This window comes from Danio rerio, chromosome 8, assembly GCF_049306965.1.
Source record: "Danio rerio strain Tuebingen ecotype United States chromosome 8, GRCz12tu, whole genome shotgun sequence".
NCBI classification, from domain to species: domain Eukaryota; kingdom Metazoa; phylum Chordata; class Actinopteri; order Cypriniformes; family Danionidae; genus Danio; species Danio rerio.
Genome location: NC_133183.1, coordinates 36330220 through 36344786, shown reverse-complemented (window position 1 = coordinate 36344786; position 14567 = coordinate 36330220). Strand labels below are relative to the sequence as shown.

Genomic DNA, 14567 nt, shown 5'->3' with positions numbered 1-14567 from the left:
CAAATGACGTTGATTTTAGGTTGTGTTGGAAAGTGACTAAAATCCAACAACGAGCCTACATCTTAAACCAACATGGTATTGATTTCAAATACTGAAATTTATTCGTCTAGTATGGTAACCAAAATCTAATGTCTGATTGATGTCATAGTGGTAACATCTACACAACTTCAAGCTGTAACATTGTTAGACCTTGATATTTGGTTGATTTTAGGTTGGATGTTGGACATTGGGTTTTGACGTCAAGTCGATTTTTATTTCCAAACAAAATGCAATGTCCCCATGATGTAGGAGTACTGTGTCAATCTAACGTCATGTTTACATCCTGTGCCTGCTGGGAAGATTTAAGATATAGAGCAATCACTTGCTTTCTTTTAAACATTTAATCGTCCTGCTTAATCCCGCGCCTTTTCGTAATGCTGTACAACAGAATATGCATTTTTAAACTCAAGTGCAGGGGTACCCAAACTCGGACCTGGAGGGCTGATGTCCTGCAAAGGTTATTTATAACCCCAATCAGACACATCTGGTCTAGCTAATCAAGCTCTTAGGCTGCGGTCACACTGGACTTTCTCCCTATAGACGTCCATTCATACACATGCGAATGCGTCAGACTGGAAACGGCAAGTTTTGCAGATCACTGAAAAGTTCAAGCTTGGTGAACTCTGATCTGCGAAATTGCATGACTTGACTGCGTGAGACAAATCAAGAATCAAAACATGACCCCTCTGAACAGAAATGTAAAATATGGAGCAATCACTCGCTTTTTTAAATTACTAATAATCTTGTTTAATCCCGCCCTGTACAACAGAATTTTGCAAGACCAAACTCTAGTGTGACTGCAGCTTTACTAGGCTTTCTAGAAACATCCATGCAAGTTGGAGCTAAAATCTGCAGTACAACAGCCCTCCAGGACCAAGTTTGGGCACCTCTGCTCTAGTGTGACCTTGGCATAAGTGTTTAACTAGCCTCAAATTAGGGCACAAAGTTTTTCAACCTAGACAATCACATAATGGCCTCTCGCTGTCCTCTCTGCATACTGTCAAATCCACATCATTAGCATTACACTTTAAAGCTGCGGTCACACTAGAGTTTGTGTGTGCGAAATTCTGTTGTACGGCGTTGCAAAAAGGGGCAGAATTAAACAAGATTATTAGACATTTCAAGAGTTCACACTTAGCTGATAATCAATAAAGCGTATTTGGCATGCTGTCCCGGGAGAGAGCCCTGAGCTCGTAATATCCTTGAGCCCGGGGCTCCCTCCCGTTAGAAGGGCGAGAGGAGAATTCGAGGTCAGGCAGGTCTCGAGAACTCCCCAAAAGGCAAAGGTTTTCAGCTAGGGACAGCAGCCGCGTATTGAAGTGCCCCCCAAATGGCGAGAGGTCAGTGCCATATCCGGCTGCTGAATGGAAATTGAAGTGAGATAGGTTACTGCAGGAGAAAAGTTGAAACTGATTCTTAGGAGAGGCTGGGGACTCCGTGGGAGTCGGGTTCGGGGAGGCAGGGTTGGGGAGCCTAACGGAAGAAAGGAGAGTAGCAGAGGGATTTGGTGCAAGAAATAGGAAAGTAGCGGAGGAACTCAACGCTGGGAAAGGAAGAGCAGAAGCATTCGACACTTGAAGTAAGGAAAGGAGGTGCGGACGAACTCAACACTATAGAACATAGAATAGGAGATGCGGAGGAACTCAACGCTAGAAAACAAGAAAGTTGTCGATTGTGGAGGGGTGGGGGTTGTGGGGGGTTGGGGTAATTGATTGACTCCGGGGGAGTCGTGTCTTGAGTGGTGATACTTAGACGGAAGAGATGAGAGTAGTGGAAGAACTCTACGCTAGAAGGAAGAGATAGTAGCGGAGCAACTCGATGCTGAAAAGATAAAAGTAGCGGAGAAACTTGATGCTGGAAAGGGGTAGGGAGTAAAAGATATTGAGGTGGGGGGGAAGAGTGGGAGGGGATGAAGGAAAGAGCGGAAGCATTCAACGCTTGAAGGAAGGAAAGGAGGTGTGGAGGAACAACGCTAGAAAGGAGAAGAAGGAGGTGCGGAGAAACTCGACGCAGGAAGGAAGTGAAGACTGAAAAGATTTTATACTGGTAGCCTTGGGGAAAAAAGTTTTGCTCCTGTTGGGGTCGGGGTTCAGGCACTCTTGGGAGAGAGCTAGGGGAGATTATTTGCTGAACTGGGAGCGCTGAAAAAGAGTTAAATTTCTGTCCGTGTATTCAAGATAGTGGATGTCGTGAGTGCGAGCTGTGTGGATGAATTGATGTCCTCTCCAAGTGTATACATGCATCACGCTAAGGCTGTTACGTGTAATTGAGCTAGACGATAATAACGAGTAAACGCTTCTATGGAGGCGTTTAAACTGTTGTGAAGAGTCAGTAGTGGTATGTTAAATGGAAGTGTATGTGAGCTCAGGCAGAGCGTCACTGCTGCGGCAGTGGAGCGGAGGGAAAAATGAAGCTCGGCAGCTTCTCTGCTGTTGCAGAGGTGTGGTGGAAGTCAATGTCGGGAGGCGGGTACGCTTTCCCGAAAATGTATAACTGCTGTGCAGTGTTGGGGAGTGGGAAGGAAAAGAGCTGCGCTGTGACAGTGGTGCAGAGGGAGAATAAGGCTTGGCTGAGCATCTCTGCTGTTGCAGGTACGGTGGTAGTCAGTATTGGAGCATTTTGGGTGCTCCCACAAAAATAATAAATATCAGTAGTGATATGTGGAGATGAAAGTTAGTAGGGGCTCAGGTAGAGCGTCACTGCGGTTGTAGTGGTGCTATGGTGAGTGCAGCTCAGCGGAGTGCTTCTGCTATTGGATAGGTGCAGTAGTGATCGGTATTGGAGAGTTATGAATGCTCTCGTAAGAATATTAAATACTGTCAGTAGTGATATGTAGAGAGGAAGTGAATAAGGGCTTAGCTACAGGTGCAATGGGTGAGTATGGCTCAGTGGAGCGATTCTGCTGCTGCAGAGGATCAGTATGAAGGCAATGTGTGCTCCTGCAGAAGCATTTACTGCTGTATTAGTCCAGGGCAGTGTGACGAGTGTTATTGGACTAGTAAGTGTATAGAGCTTGCTTAGAGCATCCCTGCTGCAGTAAAAGAAAAATTTAGGCACCCCCTAAATAAGTCGGAGCTGTGGTGAGTGAAAATGAATGGGTGTATGGGATAGTTCAAGTTGTGCTTATACTTAGCAACACCTTTAAGACGTTTGAATTGTGTGAGTGGGGGAAAGGATGTCGAAAATGTATATAGAAAGTGCTTTGCCGAATTAATCAGTTTGCTTGCTTAATGGAGAGAGATAGTGTTCCTTCAGTCAGATCAGATATGGTGAGGTGGATTGTGGGATTGAAACTGATGTTAATTCAAAGAATCTCAAAACCCAAAGACTAGTGTAAATATGGCATTGTGGATGTGGGCTGTATGATTGGAAATGCAAGCTTGTGTAGATTGTGATTGCATTTGGAATGGATGTGAAGTGCAATAGTTTGGATGAAGGTCAGCTTCTGGGCCGGCTGTCCTAATCTCTGGAATGAGAAACAAGAGAAAATCAGAAATTAAATCTTACAACATGATACATGTATAGCAGACATGACAAAATTGTTTTAGCTGATATCCATGCAAGGCGTCTTAATAAGAGCATGGACAATTGTGAGCTTCGTTGTCGCAGTGTGCGAGGATGATAGAGGTGGGCATTTGTTCCCCCACAGGATAGCAGGTGGCTTGATAGCTTGTCTGGTGGTCCTAGAAGTTCTTCTTGAAAATTTATTAAAAATGTCCTCCTCCTGTTCATGCAGTCAAGCGAGAAGTTAGTTTCTTTGCCATTTTCACCTCCAACCGCCGTGCCATTATAAGTTACATATGGCTCTGTATATGCAAGTATGGGTCATTGGCGTATTACGATTGGACTTTGTGTTGAATTCTCACTGGTTGGGTTATGGTCTTTTCAGAAGTTATATGCTATCAGATTTGGCAGAAATTTTTAATTAATTAATTATTATTATTATTAACTTGTCAATTTATTTATTTATTAATTATATCAAATCCCAACATCAAACTCTTAACTTAATTCACTACTTAGTGGAAACTGTATGAATGGAATGTTAGTTATGGGCTTTACTTAATTTGTTTAAATACATGTTAGGAATCTTAACTTCTTAATCTTAATCTTAACTTAATTTGCGAGCATATCCGTCTCAGTTCATTCACGAGTCTTTTATGGCTGAGTTCATTCATGAATTGTTGAGAGGGCGGAACCATATCGAGTTTTAAAGCGCATTGGATAAGGGCACTGCTCCTTCAGCTATTGGCTCGATGGGGCGTCAATCAAGATCGGAGGCTAAGTTTGTTTACCAGTGTTTGTGTGAAGACACTGCGGCACACCAGCGACTAGTTTGGATGTTAACAGCACGATTCATCGACATATCAATATGTCATGGACTAATGTTTACGGATTAGATTGCCTGGATCTTTGCAGTGATTTACTTTATGGATTTGTGGACGGGCTTGAAGGGTGAGTTCTTATGAATCTTCTAATCACACGAATCTTGTCTTTAAAAGATTTATAGATAAGTTTAGTCTTTGATGGAGATTAGTCGGTTCGCGATGCTTCCCCTTAAAAGCGTGCTATACGTTACCGAGGGTGCACCCCTAGGAAGCAGTGAGTTAGGCTTTTGCGTTGTTTTGGATCGTCAACGCCTAGAGAGTTTAGGTGGAGTTGTGGACTGCGTTTGCGTGAGGCAGTTTGAAGTGGAGGTGGAAGAGCTGGTTGGCCGGTGTTTTTGCGGGAATTCAGGCTCGATTTTGGCGAGGCTGCGGCTGAATTCTCAGGGAGAGTGGAGTACTGGCTGGAGTTGTTGTTTGTTTGTTTGTTGTTGTTTGTTCTTCCGTATCGATAGGTTAGATGGTGCGATGCTGGAGCGTTTTGTAGCGGGAGGCGAGCTTCACGACGAAGATAACTAGAGTGAAAAACTCAGGTTATTTATAATGCTTCCGTAATCATCTAATTGGGCTGATTACGGAGCGAACAAGGAGCCAGCCGTGTTGATTATAAGCGCGTGATCCTCTCGAAATTAGTTTATGAATAAACCACACTAAAAAAAGCAAGCGATTGCTCCATGTTTTAAATTTCTGTCCAGAGAGGTCGTGACTTTTGATCCTTGATTGGTCTCACGCAGTCAAGTGATGCGATTTCGCAGGTCAGAGTTCACCAAGCTTGAACTTTGCACTGCAGCGACCTGCAGCGAAACTTAACGCACAACCCTGTGTTTCTGGTCTGAAGCATTCGCCTGTGGATGAATGGAACTCTATGGAGAGAAAAGTCAAGTGTGACCGCAGCTTTAGGCTAAAAAATGCAGGCTTGCCTTCTATTGGCTTTGCTTAAAATCCCAATGTGTGTGGCCAGCCTTTCTTGTGTTTGATTGCAGCTTACTGTGGTTTAATTAACTACTTATTAGGATATTGTTTGTTACTATGGTTACCAATGATTTACACCTGTGTGTGGTTTAGTTGCTTCTGTTTGTCTCAGTATAAAAAGCTTAGGAATTTCAGTTTCTTTCCTAAAGTCTGTGTCTCTCCTAACATTTTAAAATAGGAAATGTTTCTTGCTTTTAAGTAGTTAAAGTTGTATAGTTGTTAAATTAAATGTATTTAATTTAATGCACATAAAATAATAGAAATGTATAACTCACACAGCTGGTTAAGAAGCTGAAATTACAGACGGAAATAGCCTGCATATATTAGGTTATTACTATTTTGGTATCTCATATACACCGGCTGCTGTAAATCTAGTTTTAAAGCAACGAGTTTGTTGAGGTTGTTTTTAATTTGCATGTGTTATTAAATTAACTAAAAGTGGCATCAGGTTAGCAGAGCACTTTCAAACGGCAAAAGTTGATACTAAATTACTTGTGTGCAACCTAATTAATATTCATGACACAAGCTGTCATCACTGTGAGAGGTTACACTCTGCCGAATCAATCACCTGAATCTAAACTTGCTTGTTTTTTGTTTTTGTTTTTTGGCTTTTTTGCCCACTTCATCCTTATAATCGAACAGATGTTGATCCAATTGAAAGATTAACTCTTTGTATTGAATAAATGATTGTTTTTACATTTAGCGATTAAAATATTATGCTAATGTACCTTTTTTCATGTGACACCATCTACAATAGATCTGTCCTCCATGTGTTAGCAGAGGTGTCTAATGGCCAGTGTCACACAACCTGAGTTAGATGCATTCCTGTGTCAACATGTTTGGGAACATAATTTCTGTCCAAATATTTATTACAAACCAAATCCTTACCCCTAAACAATAATAATAGATTTTTCCTGAAAGAAATAATAGGGGAATAAAAATTATGTAAATGCAGACATATTATGCCCTTTTCATAAGATGTAAAATAAATCTCCGGTGTCCCTAGAATATGGCTGTGAAGTTTTACACCACAAAGATAATATGGTTTAGTTTGTCAAATTTGCCCTTTTTTGTGTGCCCCTTTAATACAAATGCAAAAACTGCTACTATCTGACATGCCAGAAATAACAAAACAAGCCAATTTCAGCCAGACAAAATGTCTGATATTGTCAGTAGTAGAGCTGCTCGATACTAGAAATATATGTAAAACAATATGTGATGTTGTTGAGTAAAAGTTGTATAAGTAACTATAATAGTAATTGTGATAGCAATATTTCTTAAAAATTAAAGGTGCACTAGGTGATCTGCCAGAATGCTAGCATTAGATTAACATTTTTTTACGACCCTCCCCCACTGTCCAAAGCCATGCCTTCCTAAGTCATGATCATGCGAATCCGCACTGATTAGATATAACACTAAATTATGTCATTCACCAGTTAAAACACTCCATGGAGACACACACTTTATCAAGCAAAGTTGTTGACAGGCCAGCAGGTGCTGGAATTATATTTCCTCAACAAATGTGTAAATATAAGTCAAACTTCACCAAAGCTGGTTAGGGGAAAGAGCACATTTACTTATGTTTTTTTATAAAACTAGATAAAAATCAGATCAGAAAAAAGGGAGTGCTGAAAACAGAAAGATCCCGTCATCTTTTTACAATACACTCACATTACCAATGAGTAATTGTAATGAAGTTTACAGCCTTTTGGCCGCCGGGAAGGAGGAGGCGGAGAACCAACAAAGTTTTAAAATATTTATTAATAACAGGGAAACCAAAACAAATGGACAACAGCTCCTCACGAAGACTGCCGTCAAACGGAAAACAAAAGTAAAATAATATGTCCGGGCCCGGTCCTCTCTCGGCTTCCTCGGCCATCGTTCCTCCTCTTATAGTCCAGAGCTCCTTCCGTGAGATTCAAGGCCGGTATCCACTTACGCGGCGGCCTCATTCTGTTCCTACTGCTCTCGGCCCCGCCCCTCGCCACAGTGACTTTTCAGTTTCATTGTCAAGTGTGCTCGCTGATCCTCGTACATTGCTTGTTTCATCTCTTTTTTTTCATTTGAACAACTAAACAAATGCTCAGGTCTATATTTAACTGACTTTATTATCGATGCTGTAAAACTTGAAAATAGCCAATCTTCTGCCGGACGTTTTCAGTGGCTGAACAACACTACCGTGCATATAAACCCATTCATGAAGAACAACACAGTCTGCATAAGCTTTGCGTGGCTAAAATAGTTTTAAAACATACCTGACTAAAAGAAATTCTGGTGTCCGTGATTTCACTCTTCAGATCATTGTTTTGAACTGCATATCGTCATTTCTCTCGAGCGTGCAAAAGTAATTCCAATGTTTGATTCAGGGTTTAGAAAAGTTTTGATTCTGCATTTTTGGCAGAAGCCCTTTCAGAAACAATCCGTTCTTTTCATGCATACAAGGCCACGCTGGTCTTTCAGAAAGAAGTTCAGGTTGATGCAGAGTTTGCAGATGTTTCTCTGTCAGCGGTAGATCCGTGCTTTACGGGTGTGTGCGAGTGACGGATCTTTCTGCTTTAAGAGGCTGCGCTCTTTCTGCTTAAAGAGGATACCTGTCGTAAATGAGTTATTTGTCGGTCTGACAATATTTAATTGGATGAACATTTTTTAGTTTTATGCCTGATCCAGAATATAAAAACAAATATAAATCCATTTAGATCATTTGCTTTATTCATTACTATTGTAATGTGAAGAGACTTTTAACCAGTGGCAAAAAATTTTTTTCTGAAGACGATGACCTAACGCACCTTTACCATTTCTCTATGAAAAATACTGTTTTTATTAGCTATTTTTAAAAGCATTTATTTAATGATGTTTGAATAACCAAAAAAGTAAAATATTTTTAAAGATCTAATTAATTAAAAAACTATCGATGTACATGCACTATGTCTTTAAAAAACTATGAGTGAAAACCTCAGCAGATATTCTGAGAGCGAGTGACATCTGGTGACCTCCATCTACGCGAGTGACTATTGATAGCGACGCATCAAAGTTGAGAATCCTTCAACTTCATCCAAACAAACTTTCTTGAGCAACAGCCAATAGAAGCACCAGTAGAGCTCATGTGATCCTCTCTCAGCTCACTCGCTGGTTGTATTCGTGCTGTATAGACCTACACAGACCTGCGTTTGCAGCAGGTCAACACCCAGAGCATCGGGCAGCTACTAAGTCACTGCTAGTGTGAAACAGGCATTATGTTTACAGTATTTTCAGCTCTGTTTACCTTTGGGTCACTCCAGTCAGTAGCAGAACATCGACTACTGGTGAGTTGGGGATAAAAATAGTAAGGCCCCAAATGATTGGTCTAGTTTAGATAAACAACCCACATAGCAAAATCTCCCTGGCCCAGCTTTAGCCCACACAATCTTTTGCTGGCCCACATGCCTTTGTGATTTACACTGGCGGTGAGTGTTTTCAGGATAAATATAATAAAATAGCTCTGGTATATGTAGATACACGTAGAGACAATGGTAGCTTTAGCCACATTAGCCATATAGCATGTTAACAACACATTAACAAAGTGACATATTTGTTCTGAGGTTAGAGCTCAAAGCGTTAGTATTGACCCATGCTTTAGAAAAAAAATGAACTGACACTGACTGTATTTTGTGGGTTTAGATTGAGGGCTGTTAATGTACAGTATAATAAGTTAAATTTGAAGTTTGCTGAGGCAACTCCTTGACTCCCTTTACTTTCAGGTAAAATGCATAAGGATTAAAAATATCACCACTATTAGTGTTACAACTTTTATAATGCAAATTGGGTCAAAACAGCTGTAAAGTATGTTGTTCTCACACGGACAAACCATCATTTAAATTTAGGCTGTAAAGCCTAAAGTAAAGCCTGCTCACACTGAGATTTCATCCACAATTTGTCATCTGAGACAAATTTGGGAAATCCTAAAAGATTCTCGAAATCCCAGGCTAAAATGTGGTCTTTGATCGTTGGCTTGACATGTTTACAGACAGCCTCTTAATGCGTGTAGCAATCAGATTTTCTGTCCGATTATTTCAGACACTTTTCTGCAGTGTGACAACAGCTGCAATAAGCGTCAATCCAAGAAAAAATCGGCAATCATTTTAGTCACTTTTCAAATTAACCTAAAATTAACAAAATACGAACGTCTAATGATGTTACAGCTTGACAGTGTTTGGACGTTACCACTATGACGTCTATCAGACATTGGATTTTGCTTGATAAATAAAAGCCAGTATTTGATGTCAATATGATGTTGATTTAAGATGTTGGCTTGACGTTAGATTTTTGGTGCCTTTACAACACATTAACAAAATATCAACGTAATTTTTCATCATTATTGGACGTCACAATAACGTCCTTAGAAAACTTAACCTAAACATAACCTAATATTAACATCTTATGACGATATGTGTCTGCTGGGTACATACAGATGCTTACACATTTGGCACTAGATGCATCTTAACAGTGTAAACAGTGTAATTTGTTTTGTTAAGTCTCTCCTTTCACTCTAAAAAAACTTTGTAAGAGCTGAATGATATAACACTATGCATAAAAGTGCATTAAACCCTTAACAGTGAACATGTGTCTCTTGCATCATTAGAAAAATGGATAGAAAATTTCATACTTATTAAACTCATTGGGATGAACAGATAAGACCCCAGAGCTGTCCCGTTTTCAAAATAAGAGTCTTACATACATGGGAAACATATTAAGCTGTGTTAAACTTTTTCAAAATATTTATAATACATAAATAATGTGAATATAAACTCTTGTGTCCATTTTTAAAACATCTTAATTGTTGTAACCTTATGACAACTGAGACCTCACAATATGACAGACAATATTTGTAGTCTGACAATCTACAATAATAAATAGCTATTTAAAAAAAAAATGCGTGTGAGCCGGTCTTAAATCTTATTGGTTGATTGGGATGTTGTTCCAGGTTCAACAGAGATGCACTTGGAAGAATCAGGTTCTGGTCGCCCACAGGGTGAGGGCAGCAGGGAGATGGGTGGCTGACGCAGGCCGCAGCGGCTGTGCTACCTATCTTGGTTTTGAAGGAAAGCAGAGCTGACAGAGGCCACCTCAGGAGACGGCTCAGTCTCCGTCAGCGCGCTGAGAGGAAGAGGCAGGGTCTGTCAGGGGTCCTCCATCGCTGCGGAGAGCGACGTACCCCCATCCTGCTGCTGTCTCCACTGCACCCAGTCACTTTACCCACCACACATACAGAGAGGAAACGAACAGGTACAGTACAGTCAGCAACATCCAGTCTAGCGTATACAAGTGTTAGGGAGACCGGGAGACAGACGTAGTCACTGGAGATATTTCTCAGTTAGTGTTTTTGGTTGGATTGTGAAAATTCAACACATTCAGAAGACTTTAGGGTGGGGATGATAAGATTTGATTGTTTTTAAGCAGAGTTTCTTATGCATGCTAAGGCTACATTCAATTGATCAAAATACAATAAGAAAACTAATATTGGGAAGGATTTGAAATATTTTAATACTTTTTTTTTTATTCTTGTGAAGTAATTATACTACAGAAGTCAATGTTTCTCTCAGAAATAAATGAAATATGGGGATTTGTGTTAAAAAAATAAGTTGTGCTGCCTAATAGTTTTGTGTAATCCATAAACTTTCCTTTATCATAAAATTGGATTGTCAGGATGAAAAAAGGGAAAAACTGGCTCATTATGGACACGTACCGCTGTCTACATTTCTGGAGAGCAGGAATTATGTAGCCAGAGGTACGTCTGGCTGCATTTCATCTTTCAATGAATGCTATAGGACAGAAAGACGCTGCTCACAGGTTCTGTTCATTTTAGAACTATACCAGCTGACTGCTTTTCCTGTGTTCCCAGTTTTCACAGTAGCTTGCTGCATAAGTCGGTAGACTTGGGACGCAGAGAATAGTTCCAGAACTGTTCCAGAAACCATTCATTCATTAATTTTCTTTTTCGGCTAAGTTCCTTTATTAATCTGGGGTCGCCACAGCGGAATGAGCCGCCAACTTTTCCAGCTTATGTTTTATGCAGCAGATTCCCTTCCAGCTGCAAACCATCACTGGGAAGCATCCATACACATTTCCTATACCACATGTCTTTGATCCGTGGGGGAAACTGGAGCACCTGGAGGAAACCACACGATCAAAGGCAGAACATGCAGACTCCACACAGAAATGCCAACTGACCTAGCCGAGGCTCGAACCAGCGATCTTCTTGCTGTGAAGCAATTGTGCTACCCACTGTGCCACCGTGATGCTTCCAGAAACCAGGTAGAACAAAATAAATAACTGAACAAACAACAGACTGAAAACTTGGTGAAATCACGTGGCCATGACGCCTTTTCTTTTTCTAGATTGCCATTGAAAACACCATCGGATGGGCTTAGGGAAGGGGGTGGGTGGGTCAGTCAGTCCACAGCAAGCAGGCCTGGTCAGCTGAACTGTATATTATGCCCTCTGATGGATTTACGCGTAAGGAATTTGTGGTCATTAAAAAGCATATAGAGTGGCCTCTGCCGGATTTGCAAAACAAAAACTCCGGTTACGTATTTAGCTGTCCCCAGAAATATAAACCTGGGTACGTACCCACAATGAGCCTGGGGTGCAACAGGGGATTCAAGCATAAAAAAAATCATCAAATTATTTCTTTTATACTGTATGTCCTATACATTACTGTGACATGTTTAAGTATGTTTAATTTAATTTAAGTTTCCTGATATTTATACCATCATTTACTGAAGATTCCCACCAAATGTATTTGTATCACAATGAATTATTAGGACAAACTTAAATAACTTATTTTTAAAATGTATATACTTCAACAACTTGCCCTAGTCTTCCTTTTAAAGTTTTAAGCATGGTTTTTGTATTTCAAAATTAAGTTTTTTAAGCTTGATACTCAAACTCATTGGTCATTAATACAGCATAATATGCATTCAAAACAAGTTGGACAATCAGTCAAATGCATATGACTTAAGTTTTCCTGTTAAACCATTTTGTTCACTGAACTCCTCCATCTGTTTTACTGCATGTCCAATTCCACTCGTTCCCACAGCAAACTGAGAGCTTGTCACCTATACCCTTTCAACCAGGGCCATCAGTTTTAATTCTGCTAACTTTCTTTTTCTGTCAAAAATGGTGTGGAGGAAGAGAAACGAGTGGAGAGAAAAGGGAGACAAAGGGAGAGCACCCTTCTAACTTTTATCTGTGCGGCAAAATGCTGTTATCCTCGAGTGGTGTCAAGAACTCTATCTCTCGCACGCTTTCTCCCCCTCCTCGACCAGGTGACAAGCACAAGACGAGAGAGAGATAAGATTGGAAAAGAATCCCACTCCACTGAGTAAATAAATAATCAATACTCATCTAAATGTAAATGAGAAAGTAGCCCTCTTTGATAGCATCGTTTTTATCAACCAACCAATTTTCCTCAGACACTCACTGGGCCTCAACCAAATCACCATCATTCAGCGTCCGAGTAATGGAGAAGAAAAAAGAACTGTGAGACAGAGAGAGAGAAAGAGAGAGAGAAGGAAAGGAAAGCAAGTGTGAATGGGTCACCTGAAACCTCAAGTTCAGTCAACCTTCACCAACACCATTTCACAACAAATGCCATTTCATTTTGTCGCACTACTTTATTTTTTTTTTCTCCATTGAATTTCTGATACTCTTGTCAATTACCGCTGGCGCTGAGCTTTCAGCGTATCAGTGTCTATATCAATTGCCGCTGCCAAATCGCCTTTTGTCCCTGTTTTGAGTCACTTTTTATCTTCATAACTTCTGCATGTCAGTCCGAGGTAGTAATTTTGAGTCGTGCTCACGTATCGGTGCCTTTTTAAAATACAAACTGTATTGATTTCACCTTCCCGGGCTTCATGAGGGCAGGTTGCATGAGAGGGTTTTTCACTTCACTTGTCAGTGGCTGTCAAACTGCGGTGTGAAAGATAAAAAATGTGTTGGCTTAGTGAAATAAAAAAAAGTAAGGGCAGGTTTTAAAATATAAATTACATCAGGAGAATAGATTAGGACTTGGGACATGCTGTTTGAAAAGTGTTAACAGAAGCTCCTTGACCCGGCCGTACACTTGATGGGTTTGTGGAGACAAACATACACACTGACAATAGGGAAAAACATAATAAAAATAATAGAAAATGCAGCAAAGATAGTGATGGCTGCTGTAACTACACAACTCTAGAAGCCTAGAAAATGGATTCACCGAATGAAACCTTCGCTATTGTTTACTTTATTCTTCAACACTGTGTTATTTCTGATTTATTATAAAGTATGTGAAGCACAAAATGAGATGTCTAAGCTTTTGTTGTGCACACTGGTCACAAAAGCAAAAAACAGGTGTTTTTAAAGTCATCTCTGAAATGAAGGTACTCCAAGTTACAAAATCTATTATGGATGTTCCAAACAACTTCCAAACATTGGTATTTGGACTTGTTTTAAGGCATTTTTCTATACAAAAATATATACTTGGACAAAGAAATACGAAATGTGTAAAAACATGAAAGCAGTCCAACAGCAGCATGTGATGTAAGCCTTTTCTAAAGTGGTATACTGTGTATAAAGATTAGCTATTTTTTGTATTTTCTGATTCATGTTTTTTGTTGTTTATGCTTTTGGATTGCATTATGATACCTTGATTTTTCCTCCAGAAGCCATTGATGTTGAAAAATCTTTTTTTTTATTATTATTATTTTTTTTATTTTGATACTTTGAAGTGATATATTGTATGGGTTAGTGTACAAAAGCGGATACTTTTCCTGTTATATTAGAGACTTATTTCTGTATATAATATTACTTATACAATATATTGTTTAAATTTTTTTACAAAAATGTCAATAAAAGTTGATTTTTAATCTGCGTAATTGAATTTTTTTTAACACTGACAGTAAACAGAGCAAAGATAAAGGCCTCAGTATGCCATTCTTAACTGAATACTTGGAAAAAAACCTGTGAATACAGAAAATACAGAATCTGTTAATCAAAAGATATCTTTTACAGTGTAGCAACAGAATTTAGCTAGAATTTAGAATTTACCCCTGGGAGATCACAGGACAATGAAGGGGGTTGATTGGTGATTTCTGAAAGTCTTATTAATTTTATTTAAACATTAGTATTACCATATTATATCCATAATCTACTGATATT

At 39.6% G+C, this 14567-nt stretch overlaps 1 long non-coding RNA gene across 1 annotated transcript in view; it reads left to right on the top strand.

The window, feature by feature from the left end:
• Positions 1 to 14273, top strand: part of LOC103911527 (uncharacterized) — a 49523-nt gene extending 35250 nt beyond the window's left edge. Inside the window, exons 6-8 of the long non-coding RNA XR_012384465.1 lie at positions 10354 to 10655; positions 12560 to 12753; positions 12845 to 14273. This is a non-coding gene — a long non-coding RNA (uncharacterized lncRNA). The remainder of the gene's footprint in view (positions 1 to 10353; positions 10656 to 12559; positions 12754 to 12844) is intronic.
• Positions 14274 to 14567: the final 294 nt, after the last annotated feature.